This window comes from Lagenorhynchus albirostris, chromosome 20, assembly GCF_949774975.1.
Source record: "Lagenorhynchus albirostris chromosome 20, mLagAlb1.1, whole genome shotgun sequence".
Lineage (NCBI taxonomy): Eukaryota > Metazoa > Chordata > Mammalia > Artiodactyla > Delphinidae > Lagenorhynchus > Lagenorhynchus albirostris.
The window spans coordinates 22,315,364-22,340,673 of record NC_083114.1 but is presented as its reverse complement, the minus strand read 5'-3'; the positions used below and the strand labels follow the sequence as shown (position 1 = coordinate 22,340,673).

Here is a 25,310-nt window from a genome sequence, read left to right as displayed (position 1 = left end):
CCCTCACGTCATCTCTCTTCCCTCAACTCACCTCACCTTCTTCACATCACCTCCCTCTCCTCGCTCACCTCACCTCCCTGTCCTCACCTCTCCTCCATCATCTCCCCTACCTCTGCTCCCATACTTCACCTCCCTCACATCACTTCCCTCACCTCACCTCCCTCACCTCCCTCCTTCCCTCACCTCATCACATTCACCTCACCTCTCCACTCTCACCTCACCTCACCTCCCTCACATCACATCACCTCACCTCCCTCACCTCACCTACCTCACCTCTTTCACTTCCCTCACCTCATTTCCCTCACATCCCTCACCTCACCACAACTCCCTCACATCACCTCACCTCCCTCACCTCACCTCACCTACTTCTCCTCACCTTCCTCACCTCCCACACCTCTCACCACCTCCCTCACCTCTCACCACCTCCCTAAACTCACTTCACATCCCTCAACTTACCTCCCTCACTTCCCTCACCTCACCTCCCTCACATCCTTCGGCTCACCTTCCACACCTCTCCTCACCTCCATCAACTCACTCACCTCCATCCCCTCACCTCCCTCACCTCCCTCCACTCACCTACACCACGTACCTGACGTCACCTCCCTCACAACTCACCTACCTCATCTCACCTCACCTCTCCTCCCATACCTCAACTCACCTCACCTCCCTCACCTCACTTCTCTCACCTCATCCCCCAACCTACCTCAACTCACCTACATTACCTCAACTCAACTTCCTCACTTCATCTCCCACTCTTCACCACCTTCACCACCCTCACCTCACCTCCCTCACATCACCTCACCTCCTTTACCTCACCTCCTTGTTCTCACCTCCCTCCCTCCCTAACCTCACCTCCCTCCCTCACCTCACCTCACCTCCCTCACGTTACCTCACCTCCCTCACATCACATTGCTCACCACACCTCCCTCACATCCCTCACATTACCTCCCTCACCTCACCTCCCTCACATCACTAACCTCACCTCCCACACCTCACCTCACCTCCCTCACCTCACCTCATTTCCGTCTCCACACCATCCTAACCTCCCTCACTTCTCCACCCTCACCAAACTCCTTCACCTCCCTTATCTCACCTCAGCTCCCTCACCTCACCTCACCTCTGTCACCTCACCTCACGTCCCTCACAGCACCTCACCTCCCTCATCTCACCTTTCCTCACACACCTCAACTCCCTCACCTCCCACACTTCTCCTCACCTACCTCACCTCACCTCACCTCACTCTCTCACCTCCCACACCTCACCTGCCAAACTTCACCTCACCTCCCTCACCTCAACTCCTTCACATTCCTCAGGTCACCTCACATCCTTAACATCACCTCTCTCACCTCCCTCACCTCACCTCACCTCGCTCACCTCACCTCACCTCACTCACCTAAACTCTGTCACCTCCCACACATCTCCTCATCTCCCTATCCTCACATCCCTTACCTCACCTCCCTCTCCTCATATCACCTCCCTCACCTCCCCTCCCTCACCTCCCCTCCATCATATCCTTCACCTAACCTCCCTCACCTCACCTCCGTCACTTCCCACACATCTCCTCACCTCTCTAAACTCACCTCACCTCCCTCACCTCTCCTCCCTCAACTCCCTCACCAAACTTCCCTCACCTCACCTCACCTCTGGCACCTCACCTGTCTCACTGCACTTTACTCACCTGCCACACATCACCTCCCTCACCTCACCTCCCTCACCTCACTTACCTCACCTCCCTGATCTCCTTCAACTCATGTACCTCACCTCACATCCCTCACCTCCCTTACATCACCTCCCTCACCTCACCTAACCTCCCTCACCTCACTTACCTCACCTACCTCCATTCAACTCCCTCACCTCTCTCACCTCACCTCCGTCACCTCACGTCCCTCATCTCCCTAACGTAACCACCCTCACCTCACATCACCTCCCTCTCCTCACCTCCCTCACCTCCATCCACTCACTTCCCTCACCTCCGTCATCTCACCTCCATCACCTCACGACACTCACCTCCCTCACCTCACCTCCCTCACCTCTCCTCTCTCACCTCAGTTACCTTACCTCCCTTACCTCACCTCCCTCACTTCACCACCGTCACCTCAGTTCCCTCAAATCCCTCATATCACCTCTGTTACATCACTTCACCTCCCTCCGAGTGGACCTGCGGGTGGATGAGTTTTCGGCAAACTCGTAGTCCTGGGTGGGTGGCACCCTCCATATGTGTTGGCACTTGACAGCACGCCCCAGAATCCTCTCGATGCTCACAGGGACGTGGCCCAGGAATTTTCTAGGCCCGGGGGCTTGCAGTTCCTTGGGCATCCCCCATACTCGCTCACGCTGAGCTGGGTGCAGCCCAGCTGTGGCCGGGCCTGCCGTCCAGCCAGGCAGCTGCTGGCCCGAAGCCACTGGGAGCCACCACTGTGTCAGCTAAGCCCCTCAGCCCCAGCAAGGACACCCATGCACCCACGCCACCCCGATTACAGGGCCCCGCACCTGATGGCCAGCAGGCCCGGGGAAGTGGCCCGGGCCCCCACCCCTGCGCACGGCACCCAGCTGTGGTGAAATTGCAGAGGGGCGGCTTATTCCAGAGGGAGCTGTGGAGTGACACACGGGAAGACAGATGGCTGTGGCGTGGCAGAGCACTGGTGGGGATGGCTAAGTGCAGGTCCAGAGGCTCTTGGGCCGCATGGATGGCCACCAGGCCCGCGGCCACCTCTGGGACACTGACAGCCACCCCTGGGGCGTCAGGTGTGCCCCTGCATTCCAGGGCCGAATTCTGGCCGCCTGGCCAGCCGGGCCAGCTGGGAGCACCCCTCCAGTTCGTGCTGTGGTGGGAGGGGCCTGAGTAGGTGGGGCCTGCAGCAGTGCCCAGCAGGGGCGGAGCAGGTGGCTACCAGCACAGGCGAGTAAAGAAGGCTGAGCGGGAGGCAAAAAGCCTACAGCACCCTGTATTCCCAGGCGGTCTCCCATCCCAAGTACTAACGAGGCCCGACCTTGCTTATCTTGCGAGATCAGACGACATCGGGTGTATTCAGGGTGGTATGGCCACAGATGGGGGTGCGGGATGCGGGCTGCCTCTTGAGGCCCATTTTTGCTGGCGCTTGCACATTATCGCCAGCCTGGAGGCCAGCCCGCCTCGGCAGGACCCCATCGCCTGCCCAGGCAGGGGGAATGGACGTCTCCGGTATTGGGCGGTGGCGGAGGGTTTGGCGACCACCTCCCAGCCCAAGGCGGGCATGACACAGCAAACAATTCGACGCTTGGCGCCCCGCCAGAGATCCCTCACGTCGCACACAGGGACATGGCCCTGGAGTCTTCAGGGCCCTAGGCCGCCGACCCTTTGGCATCAAACCTGCCTGCCCACGCAGCACTAGGAACAGCGCAGCCACAGCCCAGGCCAGTCCTCCTGCCCAACAGCAGCTGGCCCAAAGCCTCTGGGAGCCACCATTGAGTCACCATGGCCCCTTAGCGCCAGCAAGTCCACCCTTGTCCCAACGCCACTTGCTGAGCTCAGGACCCTGCCCCTGGTGACCGGCAGGCCAGGGGAAGTGGCCCCTGCCCTCGATCCTGCTCCCGCCACTGGCCGCGGCAACACGGTGGAGGGGGGGCTTTTTTGGGAGGGAGCTGTGGAGGGACACACTGGCACACAGGTGGTGGCCCCGGGGCTGGGCGCCAGTGGCGGCGGCCACGTGCAGGTTGAGGGGCTCGCAGGCCGCACGGATGGCAACCGGGCCCGTGGCAGAGTCTGGTTCTGGAGGGCTCTGAGATTCCATCCGCTCTGGTGCCTCGGTGCTGCTGGCCCGAAACCTGGCAGTACAACACCCCAATGGCCCACAGACAGAGCCTCCCCAGCTGTGCTCACAGCCAGCCCAACCACAGGCCACACCTCTCCACGGGACACTTGAACTACTCCCAGGATCCCCACAAGGTACGGCACCGGGCAGCCGAATGGGCTGAGATGCTGTCCATGCGGCGCCCTCTGGCCACCTCCGCCTCCCTCACAGTGCTGGCCGAGGCCTCGTATCAGTGGGCCGTGGCTCCCAGCTCAGTGCTGCTCCTCCACCCCTCCCAGCCCTTGACCAATGTCCAGGCTACTGAGCGCCCTCCACCCCCACCCACGTTCATGCCACTCAGCCGGAACCCAGGGTGCAATGCCAACTAACAGGTGTATGACAGCCTGGAGCTGAAGCGGCAAGTGCAGGAGAGCCAAGCGCGGGCCAACTCGCTGCTACCTTCCACCTCGGCCTCGAGGCCCTCTCTGCACGTGAACCAGCCTGGGTAAATGAACTTACCAGCAGCAAATGGGGGCAGGGGCGGGGGGGCAGCAGGGCATGGAGAGAGGAATAAAGAGCCAGAGTCCAGGAAACATTGGTGGTCTGTGACTTGGAAGCACCACTTCTTCTGCCAGCCTGGGTTCCTGCCCTTGGCTTCCTGCAATAAGAAACCAGTGTCCCCTTCTTGGCCTGAGGGTCCCCTTGGTTTAGTGGTCACAGTCCTGCCAGCAGGCCCCTCCTGGTCCTATACCATGCACTAAGTACATCTGCAGCTGCAGACTCCAAACCACTGGTCTCTGAACACCTTCTCTGTGTCTCAGCTGTCCCTATCCCCAAAGAGCCTCATACAAGAAGCTGCTTCCAAACTGGGAGGTTCCACATCTGGGCAGGTCCAGCTCCAGGCCCAGTGAAGGGCATGAAGAAGGCTGAGGCTCTGTACTCCAGCCAGGCCTTCCGCAGGACTCTGAGGCCAAGGTCTTCCTAGTCTCAGGAGGGGCCAAGAGATGGAATGTGTCATTTGAACAAGCGAGTCAGCGGGCGGTGAGCGAATGCCTGACCGCGCGAGGGTAGGTGTGCCAGCCTCCAGGCCCTGTTTGACTGTCCAGGCTCAGCTTACCTGACCCTGGTTACCAGGGAATGCCACCCTGGGCCCTCTTTTTCTTCCCCCTCCCTCACTGTGACCTCACCACCTGCCCCATTATGACCCAGGCTGGCTCCCAGTTAAAAGTGGAGGGCAGGGGACACAGGCAGTCCTGGGACCCCCGGCCATGGGTGAGCTAACCTACTACTCAGCCAAGCCGTATCCTGGTCCCATCCCCAGGAAATGCCAGGAGCAAGGAGACCCAATTCTTCTGATCCCGGTCAGCTTCATCTTGCTCAACGTGGGGATCAACGTGGTGACTATGGTCAGGGTAGGATCTGTGCAGCTGGGTTGGGGGAGCCCTGGGGTCTTGAAGGGGCTGAGGTGGGAGGACTGCGGGGGTGTGGCCGGACAAGGGTTGGATTTCAAGGCTCACCCTGCTCCCTGCCTCCCCCCTCCCCTTCTTCCCTCATCTCTGGAGGCATCTGAAGAGATTCTTGCGGGCACTTTTCAATCGTATTTTCCCCAAATGTGAGTGGACGCCTGCGTGGGCTCAGGGGAGGCAGGTCTGTCCTCTTTCTTCTATCCCTGCCTTGATTCTCAGCCCCTCAGGAACACAGGCCCTGTTCCACCTCGCTTTTCCCCACAGACAAGCAAGCCAGCTAAGTAGGCAGCCATCGCATGTGCATGCGCTGCTCCATGGATCCCAAGAACCTGTGCTTAAGAGTTTCTTCCTGCTTCCGCCATCGCCCAAGCTTCCTGCTTGGGCACCTAAAGCACCTTGACTCCCGGATACCAGACACAAAAGATGATAAGGCCTCTAAGTGCTGCTGGATGCCGCCTCAGTGTGGATGGTCTGGGGCTTCCACGGAGGCTCCACGGGGACTGTGGAACGAGTGGGTAGTGGGAGCTGGGGAAGCCCCTCCAGTCACAGCCTTAAAGTCCCAAGACAACTTTTACTCCAGGTAAGAGACACCTCTTACCTGACCTGACCTCACCTCCGTCACCTCACCTCCCTCACCATGCTCACCTCAGCTCCCTCACCTCCCTCACCTCACCTCCCTCACCTCCCGCACCACACCTCACCTCCTTCACCTCACCTCACCTACGTCACCTCACCTCCCTCACCTCCCTTACCTCACCTCCCTCACCTCATCTCTCTCACATCCCCTCCCTCACCTCCATCTCCTAACCTCTCTCACCTCACCTCACCTCACCTCCCTCACCTCACATCACATACCTCAGGTCACCTACCTCAGTTCCCACACCTCAACTCACCTCCGTCACCACACCTCTGTAAACTCACCTCCCTCACTTCCTTCACAACAACATCACCTCGCACACTCACCACACGTACCTCACCTCCCTCACCTCACCTACGTCATCTCACCTCCCTTACCTCCATTACCTCACCTCCCTCACCTCATCTCCCTCACCTAACCTCCCTCACCTCCCACACCTCAGCTCCCTCACATCACGATGCTCACCTCACTTCCGTCAACTCCCTCACATCACCTCAGCACCCTCACATCACCTCACCTCCCTCACCTCACTTCCTTCACATCACCTCCCTCACCTCACCTCACCTCCCTCACCTCCCTCACCTCATTTCCCTCAACTCACCTCATGTCTGCCACCTCACCTCACCTCCCTCAACTCCCTCATCTGACCTCCCTCTCTTCACCTCAGCTACCTCACCTCATCTCCCTCACCTCACCTCCCTCACCTCCCTCACCTCAACTCCATCACTTCTCTCACCTCACCTGCCTCACCTCACCTCTCCTCACTCATCTCAACTCATTTCCTTTGCCTCATCTCCCTCACCTCACTTCCCTCTCCTCCCACACCTCACCTGCCTCACCTCACTACTACTCCTTCACCTCACCTCACGTCCCTCACCTCACCTCACTCAATTCCGTCACCTCACCACCCTCACCTCCCTCACCTCACCTCTTTCACATAACTCAACTCACATCCCTCACCTCACGTCCCTCACCTCCCTCACATCATGTCCCTCACCTCCCTCCATTCAGTTCCCTCACCTCCATCACCTCACTTCCCTCACCTCCCTCAACTCAACTCCCTCACCTCCCTGACATCACCTTCCTCACCTCTCTCACCTCACCTCCCCACCTCCCTCCACTCACCTCACTTCCCTCACCTCACATCCCTCGTCTACCTCTCATCAGCTCCCTCACCTCAAGTCCCTCACCTCCCTCACCTCATCTCTCCTCCCTCACCTCACCTCCCTCACCTCCCCACACTCACCTTCCTCAACACACCTCCTTCACCTCCCTACCATTGCCCCAGTTTCGCTCACGCTTACACCTTACTGCCAGCCTGGCGGCCACCCTGCCACAGCAAGGCCCTGTCGCCTGCCCAGGCAGGGGGAATGGAGGTCTCAGGTATCTGGCGGTGGTGGAGGGTTTGGCGACCACCTCCCAGCCCAGGGTTGGCGTGACCCAGCAAACCCTTCGGCACTTGGCGCACCACCCAAGATCCTGCACGTTGCTCACAGGGACATGGCCCTGGAGGCTTCAGGTCCCGGGGCCCGTGGTCCCTTGGACATCACCCCTGCCTGCCCATGCGGCACTAGGCACAGCCCAGCTGCCACCTGGGCCGGCCCTCCTGCCCAACAGCAGCTGGCCCGAAGCCACTGGGAGCCACCACTGAGTCGGCACAGCCCCTCAGGCCCGGCAAGGCCACCCTTGCCCCCACGCCACCCACTAAGCACAGGACCCTGCCCCTGTTGTCCAGCAGGCCCGGGTAAGCGGCCCCGGCCGCCGCCCCTGTGCCCACCCCCCAGCCATGGCAGAAAGGCAGAGGGGCGGTTTTCTCTGGAGGGTGCTGTGGAGAGACCCACGGGCAGACAGGTGGCTGCGGTGTGGCTGGGCACCAGTGGTGGTGGCCAAGTGCAGGTCCAGAAGCTCACGGGCCACACAGACTGCCACCGGCCCGCGGCCATGTCTGAGTCCCGGCCAGCCACCCCCGGAGCTTCTGGTGTGCCGCTGCCTTGCAGGGTCACCTTCTGGTCGCCTGGCCAGCTGGGCCGGCAGGGAGCGCCCCCTCCGTCACGTGCCATGGTGGGAGGGGCCTGAGGAGTTGGGGCCTGCAGCGGGGCCTGGTGTGGTCAGAGCCGGTGGCCACTGCCGTGAGCGAGTAAATGAGAAGGCGGAGTGGGAGGCAAAAAGCCTACAGCACCTGGTACTCCCAGGTGGTCTCCCATCCAAGTACTCACCAGGCTCGACCCTGCTTTGCTTGCGAGATCAGATGACATCGGGCGCGTTCAGGGTGGTATGGCCACAGACAGGGTGGGGGCCGTGGGCTGCCTCTTGAGGCCCAGTTTCGCTGGCACTTGCGCCTTACCACCAGCCCAGTGACCCACCCTCTCCGGCAGGGCAAAAGGGCCCTGATAATACTCGTAACTCAGGCACAGACACTCTACCTAATTAAGGCATTGACATCCTCTTAACTGAGGCACTGACACTGTTCCTAAGGCACTCACACTACTCCTAACTCAGGCCATAACACTACTAAGAACTGAGGCACTGACACTGTCCCTAACTAAGGCCCTGACACTACTATTACCTAAGGGAAAGAGACTGTCCCTAACTAAAACCAGGACGCTATTCACAACACGGGAATGAACACTGTCCCTAATGAACCCCGTGAAACTAATCCTAAACCAGGCACTCACACTCTGCCTAAGACCTTGACAATACTCTTGAGGGACTGACACTGTTCGTAACTAAGACCTTTACACTACTCCTAACTCAGGCCTTAACACTACTCCTAACTCAAGCACTGACACTGTCCCTAACTAAGACCCTGAGACTACTAACAACTGAGGCAAAGACACTGTCCCTAAGACCAGTACGCTACTCACAATTTGGGAAGGACACTGTCCCTAACCAAACCCGTTACACTAATCCTAACACAAGCACTCACACTCTGCCTCACTACGGCCTTGAAAATACTCTTAACTGAGGCACTGACACTGTCAGTGACCCGGACACTATTCCAAACTCAGCACTGAGACTGTCCCTAACTAACTCCGTGATACTACTACCAACTCAGGCACGGACACTCTCCTTAACTAAAGCCGTGACACTACACTTAACTCAGGCATTGACACTGTCTATAACTAAGGGCCTGAAACTTCTCGCAACTCTGACATTGACACTGTCCTTAACTAAGGACCTGATATTACTGCAATCTCAGGCATTCACACGCTTCCTAACTAAGGTCTTGACAGTACTTTTAACTCAGGCACTGAGACTGTACTTAAGACCCTCACACTACTCCTAATCAGGCTATATAACTACTCCTAACCCAGGCACTGAATCTGTCCCTAACTAATGCCCTGACACTAAGGCACAGATGCTATCCTTAGCTAAGACCTGGACGCTACTTACAATCTGGGAATGTACACTGTCCCTAACTAAATCCGTGACACTAATACTATCTCAGGCACTCACCCTCTGCCTCACTAAGGCCTTGACAGTACTCTTAACTGAGGCACTGACACTTGTCCCTAAGGCCCTCACACCACACCTAACTCAGGCTATGACAATGTCCTTAAATAAGGTGATGACCCTACTTCTAACTCAAGCCTGAACACTACTCCTAACTCAGGAACTGGTTTCTCCCTAATAAAGGCCCTGATACTAATAACTCAGGCACTGACATTCTACCTAACTGAGGACTTGACATACTTTTAACTGAGGAACTGACACTGTCCCTAATGCCCTCACACTACTCCTCACTCAGGCCATAACACTACTCCTAACTCAGGAAATGACACTTGCCCTAACTAAGGCCCTGACCCTACTACTTAATAAGGCACAGACACTGTCCCTAAGAAAGGCCCTCACACTACTCCTAACTCAGGTTTTAACACTACTCCTAACTCAGGCACTGACACTGTCCCTATTTAAGGCCATGGCACTACTCCAAATTCAGGGACTGACACTATACCTAAATAAGGCCCTGACGCTACTACTAACTCAGGCGGTGACACTACTCCAACTCAGGCCATAATATTATTCCTACCTCAGGTACTGACACTGTCCCTATCTAAGGCCCTTACACTAGTCCCAACTCCGGCCATGACACTACTCCTAACTCAGGCACTGACACTCTCCCTACATAAGACCAGGATGCTACTGCCGACTTGTGAACGGACACTGTAGCTAACTAAAGTCGTGACATTAATCCTAACTCACACACTGACACTCTGCCTAACTAAGGCCCAGACACTATTCCTAACTCAGCAATGATACTGTCCCTATCTAAGTTCGTGATATTTCTACCAAAGAAGGCACTGACACTCACCTTAACTATAGTAGTAGTAGCAGTAGTAGCAGCAGCAGTAGTAGTGGTAGCAGCAGTAGCGGTAATAGCAGTAGTACTTGCCATGCACTGGGATAATAGTAGTACTAGTAGCAGGGGTAGTAGTAGTGGCAGCAGTAGTAGTATTAGCAGCAGTATTAGTAGTAGCAGTAGTGGTAATAGTAGTTTTATTTGGCATGCAGTGGGCCAGTAGTAGTACTAGTAGCAGCAGCAGTAGTAGTAGCAGCAGTAGTAGTAGTAGCAACAGTAGTGGTAATATTAGACGTTTTTGCCATGCACTGGGATAGTAGTAGAAGCTGTAGTAGTGGTAGAAGCAGCAGTAGAAGTGGCAGCATCAGCAGAAGTAGTAGCAGCAGATTTGCCCTGCAGTGGGCCATAAGTAGTAGTAGCAGTGGCAGCAATAACAGTAGTAGTAGTAGTAATAGTAGTAGTATTTGCCATGCACTGGACTGCTAGAAGTAGCAGTAGTAATAGCAGTATTAGCAGCAGCAGCACTAGTAGTAATAGTAGTAGTACTTGCAGTGCACTGGACTATGAGTAGTAGCAGTAGTAGTAGCAGTATTAGCAGCAGCAGGAGCAATGGAAGTAATAGTAGTAGTATTTGCCATGCACAGGACTACTAGTAGTAGCAGTAGTAGCATCAGTAGTAGTAGTAGCAGCAGCAGTAGTAGTTATAGTAGCAGTATTTGCCATGCACTGGACTACTAGTAGTAGCAGTAAAAGCAAAATCAGTAGTATCAGTAAATTTGCCATGCACTAGGCTATTAGTATTGATAGTAGTAGTAGCAGTAGTAGCAGCAACAGCAGTAGAAGTAGCAGCAGCAATATTTGTACTAGTAGCAGTTGTAGTACCAATAGTAGCAGCAGGAGCAGCAGTAGTAGTAATAGTAGTAGTATTTGCCATACACTGGTCTAGTAGTAGTAGTAGCCGCAGCAGCAGTAGAAGAAGTAGCAGCAGTAGGAGGAGCAGCAGCAGTAGTAGGAGCAGAAGTAGTGGTAATAGTAGTAGTATTTGCCATGCCCTAGGCTAGTAGTAGCAGTAGCAGCAAGAGCAGTAGTACTAGTAGATTTGCCAGGCACTGGGCTAGTACAATAGATAGTAGTTGTAGTAGTAGTAGCAGCTTCCGAAATAGTAGTAATAGTTGTAGTGTTTACAATTCACTTGACTACTAGTAGTAGCAGTACTAGCAGCAGCAGGTGTAGTAGTAATAGTAGTAGAATTTGCCATGCACTGGGCTAGTAGTAGTAGTAGCAGCAGCAGCAGAAGTAGCATCAGCAGTAGTAATAGTAGCTGCAGTAGTGGTAATAGTAATAAAATTTACCATGCACTGGGCTAGTAGTAGTATTAGTAGTGGTAACAGAAGCAGTAGAAGTGACAGCAGCATCACTAGTAGTAGCAGCAGATTTGCCCTGCAGTGGGCCACTCGTAGTAGTAGAAATAGAAGTAATAGCAGTAGCAGAAGAATATTTGCCATGCACTGGGCTAGTAGTTTTGATAGTAGTAGAAGCAGTAGTAGCAACAGCAGCAGTAGTAGTAATTGTGGTAGTATTTGCCATGCACTGAACTACTAGTGGTAGCAGTAGTAGTAGCAGTAGTAGCAGCAGCAGCAGCAGCAGTAGTAATAGTAGTAGTATTTGCCATGCACTAGACTACTAGTAGTAGCAGTAGCAGTAGCAGTATTAGCAGCAGCAGCAGCAATGGTAAATGTAGTAGTATTTGCTATGCACAGGACTACTAGTTGTAGTAGTAGAAGTAACAGTAATAGCAGCAGTAGCAGGAGTAGTAGTAATACTAGTAGTATTTGCCATGCACAGGACTCGTAGTATTAATATTAGTAGCATCAGCATTAGAAGTAGCAGCAGCAGAAGTAGAAGTAGCAGCAGCACTACTAGTAGTAATAGCAGTAGTAGTAGCACTACTAGCAGCAGCAGCAGCAGTAGTAGTAATTGTAGTAATATTTGCCATGCACAGGACTACTAGTTCTAGCAGTAGTAGTAGTAGCAGCAGCAGAAGCAGTAGTAGTAACAGTAGTAGTATTAGTCATGCCCTGGGCTAGAAGTAGTAGTAGTAGTAACAGCAGCAATAGAATTAGCAGCAAAAGCAGTAGTAGTAACAACAGTATTGGTAATAGTTGTACCAGTTTGCCATGCACTGGGATAGTAGTTATAGTTGTAGTAGTGGTATCAGCAGCAGTAATAATGGCAGTAGCAGCAGAAGCAGTAGCAGCATTAGTAGTAATAGTAGTAGTAATTGCCATGAACTGGACTACAAGAAGTAGCAGTAGTAGAAGCTTCAGCAGCAGGACTTGTTATAGTAGTAGTATTTGACATGCACTGGGGTAGTAGTAGTACTACTAGCAGCAGTACTAATATTAGCATCAGTAGTAGTAGTAGCAGCAGTACTAGTAAAAGTAGTAGTACTTGCCATGCACTGGGCTAGTAGTAGTTGTAGTAGTAGTGGTAGCAGCAGCAGTAGAAGTGGCAGCAGTGTCAGTAGAAGTAGCAGAAGATTTGACCTGCAGCGGCCCAGTAGTAGCATAAGCATTAACAGTAATAGGTGTACTACTAGTAGATTTGCCATACACTGGGCTAGTTGTATTGATACTAGTAGTGGCAGTAGTAGCAGCAGCAGCAGTAGTAGTAATAATAGTAATATTTGCCATGCACTGGACTACTAGTCGTAGCAGCAGTAGTAGCAGAAGTAGCAGCAGCAGCAGTAGTGGTAATAGTAGTCGTATTTTCCATACACTGGGATAGTAGTAGTAGTAGTAGCACCAGCAGCAGTAGAAGAAGCAGCAGCAGTAGTAATAACAGCAGTAGTAGTGGTAGAAGCAATATTGGTAATAGTAGTAGTACTTGCCATGCACTAGGCTTGTAGTAGTAGTAGCAGTAGCAGCAAGAGCAGTAGTAGTAGTAGATTTACCAGGCACTGGGCTAGTAGAATTGATATTAGTAGTAGCAGTAGTAGCAACAGCAGCAGCAGTAGTAGTAATAGTAGTAGAATTTGAAATACACTGGACTACTAGTAGTAGCAGTAGTAGCAGCAGCAGGTGTAGTAGTAATGGTAGTAATATTTGCCATTCGCTGGGCTAGTAGCAGCAGCAGTAGAAGTAGCAGCAGCAGTAGCAATAGTAGCTGCAGAGTGGTACTACTAGTAGTATTTGCCATGCACTGGGCTGGTAGTAGTATTAGTAGTAGCAGCAGAGGCAGTAGAAGTAGCAACAGCAGCAGTAGTAGTGGCAAAATATTATCCCAGCAGTGGGCCAGTAGTAGTAGTACCAATAGCAGCAATAGCAGTAGTATTAGTAAATTTGTCAAGAAGTGGGCTAGAAGTATTGATTGTAGTACTAGCAGTAGTAGCAGCAGCAGCAGTAGTAGTAATAGAAGTAGTATTTACCATGCACTGGACTACTACTAGTAGAAGTAGTTGTATCAGTAGTAGCAGCAACAGCAGCAGTATTAGTGATAGTAGTAGTATTTTCCATGCACTGGGCTAGTAGTAGTAGTAGTAGTAGCAGCAACAGTAGAAGTAACAACAGCAGCAGTAGTAGTAGCAGTAATAGTGGTAATAGTACTAGTATTTGCCATGCACTGGGCTAGTAGTAGTAGTAGTAGTAGTGGTAGCAGCAGCAGTAGTAGTAGCAGCAGATATGCCCAGCAGTGGGCCAGTAGTAGTAGTAGCAGTAGCAGCAATAGCAGTAGTAGTAGTATATTTCCCATGCACTGGGCTAGTAGTACTGATAGTAGTATTAGCATTAGTAGCAGCAGCATCAGTAGTAGTAATATTAGTATTTGCCATGAACTGGACTACCATTAGTAGCAGTAGTAGTAGCAGTAGTAGCAGCAGCAGCAGCAATAGTAATATTATTTGCCATGCACAGGACTACTACTAGTAGCAATAGTAGTAGCAGTAGTAGCAGCAGCAGCAGTAGTAGTAGTAGAAGAAGTAATGGTAATAGTATTGGCCATGCACTAGGCTAGTAGTAGTTGTAGCAATAGCAGCAAGAGTAGTAGTAATAGTAGATTTGCCAGGAACTGGGCTAGTAGAATTGATAATAGTAGAAGCAGTAGTAGCACCATCTGAAGTAGTATTAATAGTAGTAGTATTGCATTGCACTGGACTACTAGTAGTAGCAGTAGTAACAGCAGCAGGTGTAGTAGTAATAGTAGTAGTTTTTGCCATACACTGGGCTAGTAGTAGTAGCAGTAGCAGCAGCAGTAGAAGTAGCAGCAGCAGTAGTAATAGTAGCTGCAGTAGTGATAATAGTAGTAGTATTTGCCATGCACTGGGTTAGTAGTAGTATTAGTAGTGGTAGCAGAAGCACCAGAAGTGGCAGCAGAATCAGTAGTAGTAGCAGCAGATTTGCCCTGCAGTGGGCCAGTCGTAGTAGTACCAATAGCAGCAATAGCAGGAGTAGAAGTATATTTGCCATGCAATGGGCTAGTAGTTTTGATAGTAGTAGAAGCAGTAGTAGTAGCAGCAGCAGTAGTAGTAAGTGTGGTAGTGTTTGCCATGCACTGGACTACTAGTAGTAGCAGTAGTAGTAGCAGTAGTAGCAGCAGTAGCAGTAGTAGGAATATTAGTAATATTTGCCATGCACTGGACTGTTAGTTGTAGCAGTAGAAGTAACAGTAGTAGCAGCAGCAGCAGCAGTAGTAGTAATAGTAGTAATATTTGCCGTGCACTGGACTACTAGTAGTAGCAGTAGTAGTAGCAGCATTAGCAACATCATCAGCAGTGGTAATAGTAGTACTATTTGCTATGCACTGGACTACTAGTCGTAGTAGTAGAAGTAACAGTAGTATTAGCAGTAGAAGATGCAGCAGCAGCAGTAGTAGTAGTATTTGCCATGCACAGGACTAGTAGTAGTAGTAGTACTAGCAGCAGCAGTAGAATTAGCAGCAGCAGTAGTAGAAGTAGCAGCAGTGGTACTAGTAGTAGTAGCAGTAGTAGAAGCAGTGGTAGCAGCTGCAGCAGTAGTAGTAATTGTGGTAGTATTTGCCATGAGCTGGACTACTAGTAGTAGCAGTAGTGTTAGCAGTCGTAGCAGCAACAGCAGTAGGAGGAATAGTAGTTGTATTTCCCATGCACTGGACTACTAGTAGTAGCAGTAGGAGTAACAGTACTAGCAGCAGCAGCAGCAGTATTGGTAATAGTAGTAGTATTGTCAATGCACTGGTCTAGTAGTTGTAGTAGTAGTAGTAGTGGTAGCAGAAGCAGTAGAAGTGGCAGGAGCAGCAGTAGTAGTAGCAGCAGATTTGCCCAGCAGTGGACCAGTAGTAGTAGTAGAAGTAGCATCAATAGCAGTAGAAGTAATAGATTTGCCTGCACTGGGCTAGTAGTATTGATAGTAGTAGTAGGAATAGAAGCAGCCTCAGCAGTAGTAGTAATATTAGTTGTATTTGCCATGCATTGGACTACTAGTAGTAACAGTAGTAGTAGAAGTAGTAGCAGCAGCAGCAGCAATAGTAGTAATAGCACTACTATTTGCCATGCCCTGGGCTAGCAGTAATAGTAGTAATAACAGCAGTAGTAGAAGTTGCTGCAGCAGTAGTAGAGAATCAGCAGTTGTGGTAATAGTAGTAGTATTTTCCATGCACTGGGCTAGTAATAATAGTATTTGTAGTACTAGCAGCAGCAGTAGAACTAGCAGAAGCAGCAGTAGAACTAACAGCAGTAGTGGTAATAGAAGAAGTGTTTGCCATATACTGGGCTAGTAGCAGTAGTAGTAGTAGTAGCAGCAGTAGAAGTGGCCACAGCAGCAATAGTAGTAGCACCTGATTTGCACTGCAGTGGGCCAGTAGTAGTAGTAGCAGTAGCAGCAATACAAGATTTAGTAGAAGATTTGCCATGCACTGGGCTAGTAGTATTGATAGTAGTAGCAGCAACAGTAGTAGTAATAATAGTAGTATTTGCCATGCAGAGGACTAAGAGTAGTAGCAGTAGTAGTAGCAGTAGCAGCAGCAGCAGCAGCAGTAGTAGTAATAGTATTTGCCAGGCACTGGACTACTAGTAGTACCAGTAGTAGGAGCAGTAATAGCAGCAGCAGCAGTATTAGTTATACTATTTGCCATGCACTGAAGTAATAGCAGTAGTAGCAGCAGCAGCAGTAGTAGCAATAGTAGTAGTATTTGCCATGCACTGGACTAGCAGTAGTAGTAGTGGTAGCAGCAGCAATAGAAGTGACAGCAGCAGCAGTAGAAGTAGCAGCAGATTTGCCCAGCAGTGGATCAGTAGTAATAGTAGTAGTAGTAGCAGACATAGCACTAGTACTAGTAGATTTGTCATGCACAGGGCTAGTAGTATTGATAGTAATAGTAGCAGTAGTAGCAGCATCAGAAATAATAGTAGTATTAGTAGCATACACAATGCACTGGACTAGTAGCAGTAGTGTAGCATTAGTAAAATCATCAGCAGTAGTAGTAATACCAGTAGTATTTGCCATGCACTGGGCTACTAGTAGTAGTAGTACTAGCAGGAGCAGTAGAAGTAGAAGCAGCACTACTAGTAGTAGCAGCACCAGTAGTAATAGTAGTAGTATTTACCATGCACTGAGCTAGTAGTAGTAGTAGTTGTATCAACAGCAGTAGACGTGGCAGCAACAGCATTAGTACTAGCAGAAGATTTGCCCTGTAATGGACGAGTAGTAATAGTAAAACTAGCAACAACAGCAGTAGGAGTAGTAGATTTGCCATGCACAGGGCTATTAGCATTGATAGTAGTAGTAGCAGTAGTAGCAGCAGCAGAAGAAGTAGTAGTAATAAAGTAGCATTTTCCATGCACTGGATTACTAGTATTACCAGTAGTAGTTGCAGTAGTAGCAGCAGCAGTAGTAATAGTACTAGTATTCGATATGACCTGGACTACTAGTAGTAGCAGTAGTAGGAGCAGTAGTAGTAGCAGCAGCAGCAGTATTAGTAATAGTAGTAGTATTTGCCATGCACTGGAATACTAGTAGTATCAGTAGTAGTAGCAGATGTAGCAGCAGCAGCAGTAGTGGTAATAGTAGTAGTATTTGCCATGCACTGGACTACTGGTAGTAGTACAATTAGCAGAAGCAGTAGAAGTAGCAGAAGCAGCAGTAGCAGCAGCTGTAGTACTAGTAGTATCAGTAGTAGTAATACTAGTTGTATTTGCCATGAACTGTACTACAAGTAGTAGCAGTAGTACCAGCAGCAGCAGTACTACTTACTGTAGTAGTATTTGCCATGCACTGAGCTAGTAGTGGTACTAGTAGCAGCAGTAGTAATAGTAGCAGCATTAGTAGTAGTAGCAGCAGTAGTGGTAATAGTAGTAGTATTTGCATGAAATAAACTTGTAGTAGTAGTAGTAGTGGTAGCAGCAGCAGTAGAATGGCAGCAGCAGCAGTAGTAGTAGCAGCAGATATGCCCTGCAGTGGGCGAGTAGTAGTAGTAGCAGCAGCCGTAGAAGTAGCAGCAGCAGCCGTAGAAGTAGAAGCAGCAGCAGTATTAGTAACAGCAGCAGTAGTAATACTAGTAGTATCTGCCATGCACTGGGTAAGTAGTAGTAGTAGCAGTACAGCAATAGTAATAGTAGATTTGCCATGCACTGGGCTAGTTGTATTGATATTAGTAGTAGCAGTAGTAGCAGCATCAGTACTAGTAGTAATAGTATTCATATTTGCATTGCACTGCACTACTATCAGTAGCAGGAGTAGTAGCAATAGTAGCAGAAGCCGCAGCAGTAGTACTAATAGTAGTAGTATGTGCCATGCACTGGACTACTAGTAGTAGCAGTAGTAGTGGTAGCAACAGCAAAAGTAGTGACAGCAGCAACAGAAATAGTAGCAGGAGATTTGCTCCACAGTTGGCCAGTAGGAATAGCGGTAGCAGAAACAGCAGTAGTAGTAGTAGATTTGCCATGCACTGAGCTAGTAGTATTGATAGTAGTAGTAGCAGAAGTAGAAGCATCAGCAGTTGTAGAAATAATAGTAGTATTTGCCATGAACTGCACTACTAGTAGTAGCAGTAGTAGTAACAGTAGTAGCACCATAAGGTATAGTAGTAATTGTAGTAGTATTTACCAGGCACTGGGCTAGTTGTAGTTGTAGTAGCACCAGCAGCAGTAAAAGTAGCAGCAGCAGCAGTAGTAGTAGCATCAGTAGAGGTAATAGTAGTAGTATTTGCCATGCACTGGGCTAGTAGTTGTAGCAGCAGGAGTAGAAGTGGCAGCAGCAGCATTAGTGGTAGCAGAAGATTTTTCCTGCAGTGTGTCAGTAGTAGTAGTAAAATTAGAAGCAATAGCAGGAGGAGGAGTAGATTTACCATGCACTGGGCTGGTAGTATTGATACTAGTATTAGCAGCAGCAGTAGTGGTAGTAAGAGTGGAGGTATTTGCCATGCACTGTACTACTAGTAATAGCAAGAGTAGTAGCAGTAGTAGCAGCAGCAGTAGTAATTATAGTAGTATTTGCAATGCACAGGACCACTAGCAGCAGCAGTAGTAGTAATTATAGTACTATTTGCAATGCAGTGGACTACTAGTAGTAGCAGTAGTAGTAGCACTAGTAGCAGCAGCAGCAATGGTAGTAATAGTATTTACCATGCATTGGGCTAGTAGTAGTAGCAGAAGTAGCAAGAGCTGTAGAAGTAGCAGCAGCAGTAGAAGTAGTAGCAGCAGTAGTAGTGATACTAGTAGTATTTGATATACACTGGACTACTAGTAGTAGTACTAGCAATAGTAGCAGCTGGAGCAGTAGTAGTAATAGTAGTAGTATTAACCAAGCACTGGACTACTTGTATTAGCCAAGCACTAGGTGTAGCATGAGTAGAATTAGTAGTAACAGTACTAGTAGTAGTAGCAGTAGTAGTAGCAACAGCAGTAATAGTAATAGTATTTGCCATGCACTGCACTACTTGTAGTAACAGTAGTAGTAGCAGAAGTAGAAGCAGCAGTAGTAGTAGTAATATTAGTAGCATTTTCCATGCACTGAAATAATAGTAGTAGTAGTAATAGCAGTAGACTTAGCAGAAGCAGTATTGCAGCAGTAGTGTTAAGAGTAGTAGTATTTGCCATTCACTGGGCTAGTGGTAGAAGTTATAGTAGTAGTGATAGCAGCAGCAGTAGAAGTGGCAGCAGCAGCAGTAGTAGTAGTAGGAGGAGCAGTAGCAGCCATAGCAGTAATAGTAGTAGATTTGCCATACACAGGGCTAGTAGTATTGATAGTGGTAGTAGCAGTAGTAGCAGCATCAGGTGTGGTAGTAGTATTACTAGTATTTGCAATGCACTGGACTACTATTAGTAGCAGTAGTAGTAGCATTAGTACAAGCAGCAGCAGTAGTAGTAAGAGTAGAAGTATTTGCCATGCACTGGGCGAGTAGTAGTAGTATTAGTAGCAGCAGCCGTAGAAGTAGCAGCAGCAGCAGTAGTAGTAACAGCAGCAGTAGTAATAGTAGTAGTATTTTCCATGCACTGAGCTAGTAGTACTCGTAGTAGTAGTAGTAGTGGTAGCAGCAGCAGTAGAAAAGGCAGCAGCAGCAGTAGAAGTAGCAGAAGGTTTGACCTGCAGTGGGCCAGTAGTAGTATTAGCATTAGCAATAATTGGTGTAGTACTAATAGACTTGCCATACACTGTGCTAATATTATTAATACTATTAGTAGCAGTAGTAGCAGCAGCAGCAGTAGTAGTATTTGCCATGCACAGGACCACTAGTCGTAGTTGTAGCAGTAGTAGCAGCAGCAGCAGCAGTAGTAGTAATATAGTAGCATTTGCCATGGACTGCATTAGTAGTAGTAGCAGTAGTAGCAGCAGCAGTAGAAGTAGCAGCAGCAACAGTAGTAGTAGCAGCAGTATTAGTAATAGTAGTAGTATATGCCATGCACTGAGCTACTAGTAGTCATAGTAGTAGTAGTAGTGGTAGCAGGAGTAGTAGAAGTGGCAGCAGCAGCAGTAGTAATAGCAGCAGATTTGCCCTGCCATGGGTGAGTAGTAGTAGTAGAAGTAGCAGCCATAACAGAACTAGTAGTAGATTTGCCATGCATAGGGCTATTAGTATTGATAATAATAGTAGCAGTAGTAGCAGCAGCAGCAGTAGTACTAATATTAGTAGTATTTTCCAGGCACAGGACTACTATTAGTAGCAGTAGTAGTAGGAGTAGTAGCAGCAGTAGTGGTAATACTAGTAGTATCTGCCATGCACTGGGTAAGTAGTAGTAGTAGCAGCAATAGTAATAGTAGATTTGCCATGCACTGGGCTAGTTGTATTGATATTAGTAGTAGCAGTAGTAGCAGCATCAGCAGTAGTAGTAATAGTATTCATATTTGCAATGCACTGCACTACTATCAGTAGCAGGAGTAGCAGCAATAGTAGCAGAAGCCGCAGCAGTAGTACTAATAGTAGTAGTATGTGCCATGCACTGGACTACTAGTAGTAGCAATAGTAGTAGTGGTAGCAACAGAAATAGAAGTTGCAGCAGCAACAGAAGTAGAAGCAGGAGATTTGCCCTACAGTTGGCCAGTAGTAGCAGTAGTAGCGGTAGCAGAAATAGCAGTAGTAATAGTATATTTGCCATGCAGTGAGCTAGCAGTATCGATAGTAGTAGTAGCAGTAGTAGCAGCAGCAGCAGTTGTAGTAATAGTAGTAGTTTTTGCCATGCACTGCACTACTAGTAGTAGCAGTAGTGGATGCAGGAGTAGCAGCAGCCAGTGTAGTAGTAGTATTTATCCAGCACTGGGCTAGTAGTAGCTGTTGTAGCACCAGCAGCAGTAGAAGTAACAGCAGCAGCAGTAGTAGTAGCATATAGTAGAGGTAATAGTAGTAGTATTTGCCTGCACTGGGATATTAGTAGTGGTAGCAGCAGGAGTAGAAGTGGCAGCAGCAGCAATAGTAGTAGCAGCATATTTGTCCTGCAGTGGGCCAGTAAGAGTAGTACCAGTAGAAGCAATAAGAGGAGTAGTAGTAGATTTACCATGCACTAGGCTAGTAGTATTGATACCAGTAGTAGCAGCAGCAGCAGTTTTAGTAATAGTTGTTGTATTTGCCATGCATTTTACTACTAGAAGTAGCAGTAGTAGTAGCAGTAGTAGCAGCAGCAGCAGCAGAATTGTGGTTGTATTTCCCATGCACTGTACTACTAGTAGTAGCAGTAGTAGCAGCAGAAGTAATAATTATAGTAGTATTTGCAATGCAATGCACTACTATAGTAGCAGTAGTAGTAGCAGTAGTAGTAATTATAGTAGTGTTTGCAATGCACTGGGCTACTAGTAGTAGCAGTAGTAGTAGCACTAGTAGCTGCAGCAGCAGCAGTGGTAGTAATAGTAGTAGTATTTACCAAGCACTGGGCTAGTAGTAGCAGTAGTAATACCAGCAGCAGGAGAAGTAGCAGCCGCAGTAGAAGTAGTAGCAGCAGTAGTAGTGATACTAGTAGTATTTGATATACACTGGACTACTAATAGTAGCAGTAGTAGCAGCAGTAGTAGCAGCGGAAGCAGTAGTATTAATAGTAGTATTATTTGCCATGCACTGACTATTAGTAGTAGTAGCAGCAGCAGTAGATGTAGCAGCAGCAGCAGTAGAAATAGCAGCAACAGTACTAGTAGTAGTAGCAGTAGTAGCAGCAGCAGCAGCAGTAGTATTAATAGTATTTGCCATGCACCACAGTACTTGTAGTAGCAGAAGTAGTAGCAAAAGTAAGAGCAGCTGTGGTAGTAGTGACAGTACTAGTATTTGACATACACTGAACTAATAGTAGTAGTAGTTGTATCAGCAGCAATAAAAGTAGCATCAGCAGTAGTAGTAGTAGCATCAGTACTGGTGATAGTAGTAGTATTTGCCAAGCACTGGGCTACTAGTAGAACTTGTAGTTGTAGTGGTAGCAGCAGCAGTAGAAGTGGCACCAGCAGCAGTAGTAGTAGCACCAGATTTGCCCTGCAGTGGGCGAGTAGTAGTAGTAACAGTAGCAGCAATAGCAGTAGTAGTAGTAGATTTGACATGCACTGGGCCAGTAGTATTTATAGTATTAGTAGAAGCAGCAACAGTATTCATATTAATACTATTTGCCATGCACTGGGCTAGTAGTACTATTCGTAGTAGTGGTAGCAGCAGCAGGAGAAGTGGCAGCAGCGTGAATAGAAGTAGCAGTAAATTAGCCCTGCAGTGGGCCAGTTGTAGTATTACCATTAGCAGTAATAGATGTAGTACTAGTAGATTTGCCATACACTGTGCTAGTAGTATTGATACTAGCAGTAGCAGTAGTAGTAATAGTAGTAATATTTGCCATGCACTGGACTACTATTCGTAGCAGTAGTAGTAGCAGTAGCAGCAGCAGCAGTACTAGTAATAGTAGTCATATTTGCAATGCACTGTGCTAGTAGTAGTACTAGTAGCAGCAGAAGCAGTAATTGTAGCAGGAACAGTAGTAGTAGCAGCATTAGTAGTGGAAGCAGCAGTAGCGGTAATAGCAGTAGTACTTGCCATGCACTGGGCTACTAGTAGTAATAGTAGCAGCAGTAGTAGACGTAGCAGCAGTAGTAGACGTAGCAGCAGTAGTAGTAGTAGCAGCAGTAGTGGTAATAGCATTTGTATTTGGCATGCACTGGGCTAGTAGTAGTACTAGTACCAACAGCAGTAGTAGTAGCAGCAATAGTAGTACTAGCAGCAGTAGTAGTAATATTAGTAGTGTTTGCCATGCACTTGGGTAGTAGTAGTACTAGTTGTATTGCTGGCTGAAGCAGTAGAAGTAGAAGAAACATCAGTAGTAGTAGCAGGAGATTTGCCCTGCAATGTGCCAATAGTAGTATAACATTAGCATTAATAGGCATAGTACTATTAGATTTGCAATGCACTTGGTTAGTAGTATTGATACTAGTAGTAGCAGCAGCAGTAGGAGTAATATTAGTAGTATTTGCCATGCATTGGATTACTATTAGTAGCAGTAGTAGTAGCAGTAGTAGCCGCAGCAGCAGCAGTACTAGTAATACTAGTAGTATCTGCCATGTACTGGGTTAGTAGTAGTAGTAGCAGTAGCAGCAATAGCAATAGAATTAGTAGATTTGCCATGCACAGTGCTAGTAGTATTGATATTAGTAGTAGCACTAGTAGCAGCATCAGCAGTAGTAGTAATAGTATTAATATTTGCAATACACTGGACTAGTAGTAGTAGCAGTAGTAGTAGTGGTAGCAACAGCAATAGAAGTGGCAGCAGCAACAGAAGTAGTAGCAGAAGATTTGCCGGGCAGTGGGCCAGTAGTAGTAGAGGAAGTAGCAGCAATACCATTAGTAGTAGTATATTTAACATGCACTGGCTAGTAGTATTGATAGTACTATTAGCAGTAGTAGAAGTAGCAGCAGTAGAAGTAATATTTGTTGTATTTGCCATGCACTGGACTACTAGTAGTAGCAGTATTAGTAGCAGTAGTAGCAGCAGCTGCAGCACTAGTAGTAATAGTATTTGTCATGCACTGGACTACTAGTAGTATCAGTAGTAGCAGCAGCAGCAGTAGTAGTAATAGTCATATTATTTGCCTTGCACTGGACTAGTAGTGGTAGTAGTAGTAGCAGCAGCAGGAGAAGTAGCAGCAGTAGCAGTAGTATCAGTAGTAGCAGCAGCAGCAGTAGTAGTAATAGTTGTAATATTTGCAATTCACTGGACTACAAGTAGTAGCAGTAGTAGTAACAGTAGCAGCAATGGCAGCAATAGTAGTAACAGAAGAAGTATTTGCCATACACTGGAGTACTAGTAGTAGCAGTAGTTGTAGTGATAGTGGCAGCAATAAAAGTGGCAGCAACAGCAGTAGTAGTAACAGTAGTGGTACATGCCATGCGCTACACTACTATCAGTAGCAGTAGTAGCAGCAGCAGCAGTAGTAGTTATAGTAGAAGTATTTGCCATGCACGGAGATAGTAGTAGTAGCAGCAGCAACAGCAGAAGTAGCAGCAGCACTACTAGTTGCTACAGTAGTAATAGCAGCAGCAATGGTGGTAATAGTAGTAGTATTTGCCATTCACTGGGCTACTAGTAGTAGTAGCAGTAGCAGCATTAGCAATAGTAGTACTAGATTTGCCTTGCACTGATCTAGTAGTATTGATATTAGTAGTCACAGTAGTAGCAGCATCAGCAGTAGTAGTAATAGCAGTAGTATTTTCCACAAAAAGGGCTAGTATGAGTAGTAGTAGCAGCAGCAGCAGTAGAAGTAGCAGGAGCAGCAGTAGAAGCAGCTGTACTAGTAGTAGAAGCAATAGTGGTAATAGTAGTAGTATCGGCCATGCACTGGTCTAGTAGTAGTAGTAGCAGTAGCAGCAATAGAAGTAGTGGTAGTAGATTTGCCATGCACTGGGCTAGTACTATAGATAATAGTAGTAGTAGTACTAGCAGCAGTAGTAGTAATAGTAGTACTATTTGCAATGCACTGGACTGCTAGTAGTAGCAGTAGTAGTTGAAGTAGAAGCAGCAGTAGTAGTAGTAGCAGCAGTTGTGGTAATAGTAGTAGTATTTGCCATGCACTGGACTACTAGTAGCAGTAGTAATAGTGGGAGCATCAGGAGTAGAAGTGGCCACAGCAGCAGTAGTAGTAGCACCAGGGTTGCCCTGCAGTGGGACAGTAGTAGTGGTAGCAGTAGCAGCAATAGAAGTACTAGTAGTAGATTTGCCATGCACTGGGGTAGTAGGATTGATAGTACTGGCAGTAGCAGCACTAGTATTTGCCATGCACTGGAATACTATTATTAGCAGAAGTAGTAGAAGTAGTAGCAGCAGCAGCAGCAGTAGTAATAGTAGTAGTATTTGCCATGCACTGGTCTACTAGTAGTATCAGTAGTAGTAGCAGTAATAAAAACAGCAGAGATAGGAGTAGTTATATATATGTAGTATTTTCCATGCACTGGGCTACTAAGAGAACAAGTAGCAGCAGTAGTAGTAGTGGCAGCAGTAGTAGGAGTAGCAGCAGTAGTGTTAATAGTAGTAGTATTTGCCATGCAATGGGCTAGTATTTGTAGTAGTACTAGTGGTCACAGCAGCAGTAGAAGTGGTAGAAGATTTGCCTGGCAGTGGGCCAGTAGTAGGAGTGGAAGTAGCAGCAATAGCAGTCGTAGTAGTAGATTTACCATGCAATGGCTAGTAGCATATGTAGTAGAATTAGCAGTAGTAG

The 25,310-nt window shown here is 48.4% G+C and overlaps 2 pseudogenes; both read right to left on the bottom strand.

The window, feature by feature from the left end:
• Positions 1–2,930: 2,930 nt before the first annotated feature.
• On the bottom strand, positions 2,931–3,050 carry LOC132512371 (5S ribosomal RNA; annotated as a pseudogene).
• A 4,990-nt stretch (positions 3,051–8,040) lies between these two features.
• On the bottom strand, positions 8,041–8,159 carry LOC132512370 (5S ribosomal RNA; annotated as a pseudogene).
• Between the last annotated feature and the right edge of the window lie 17,151 nt (positions 8,160–25,310).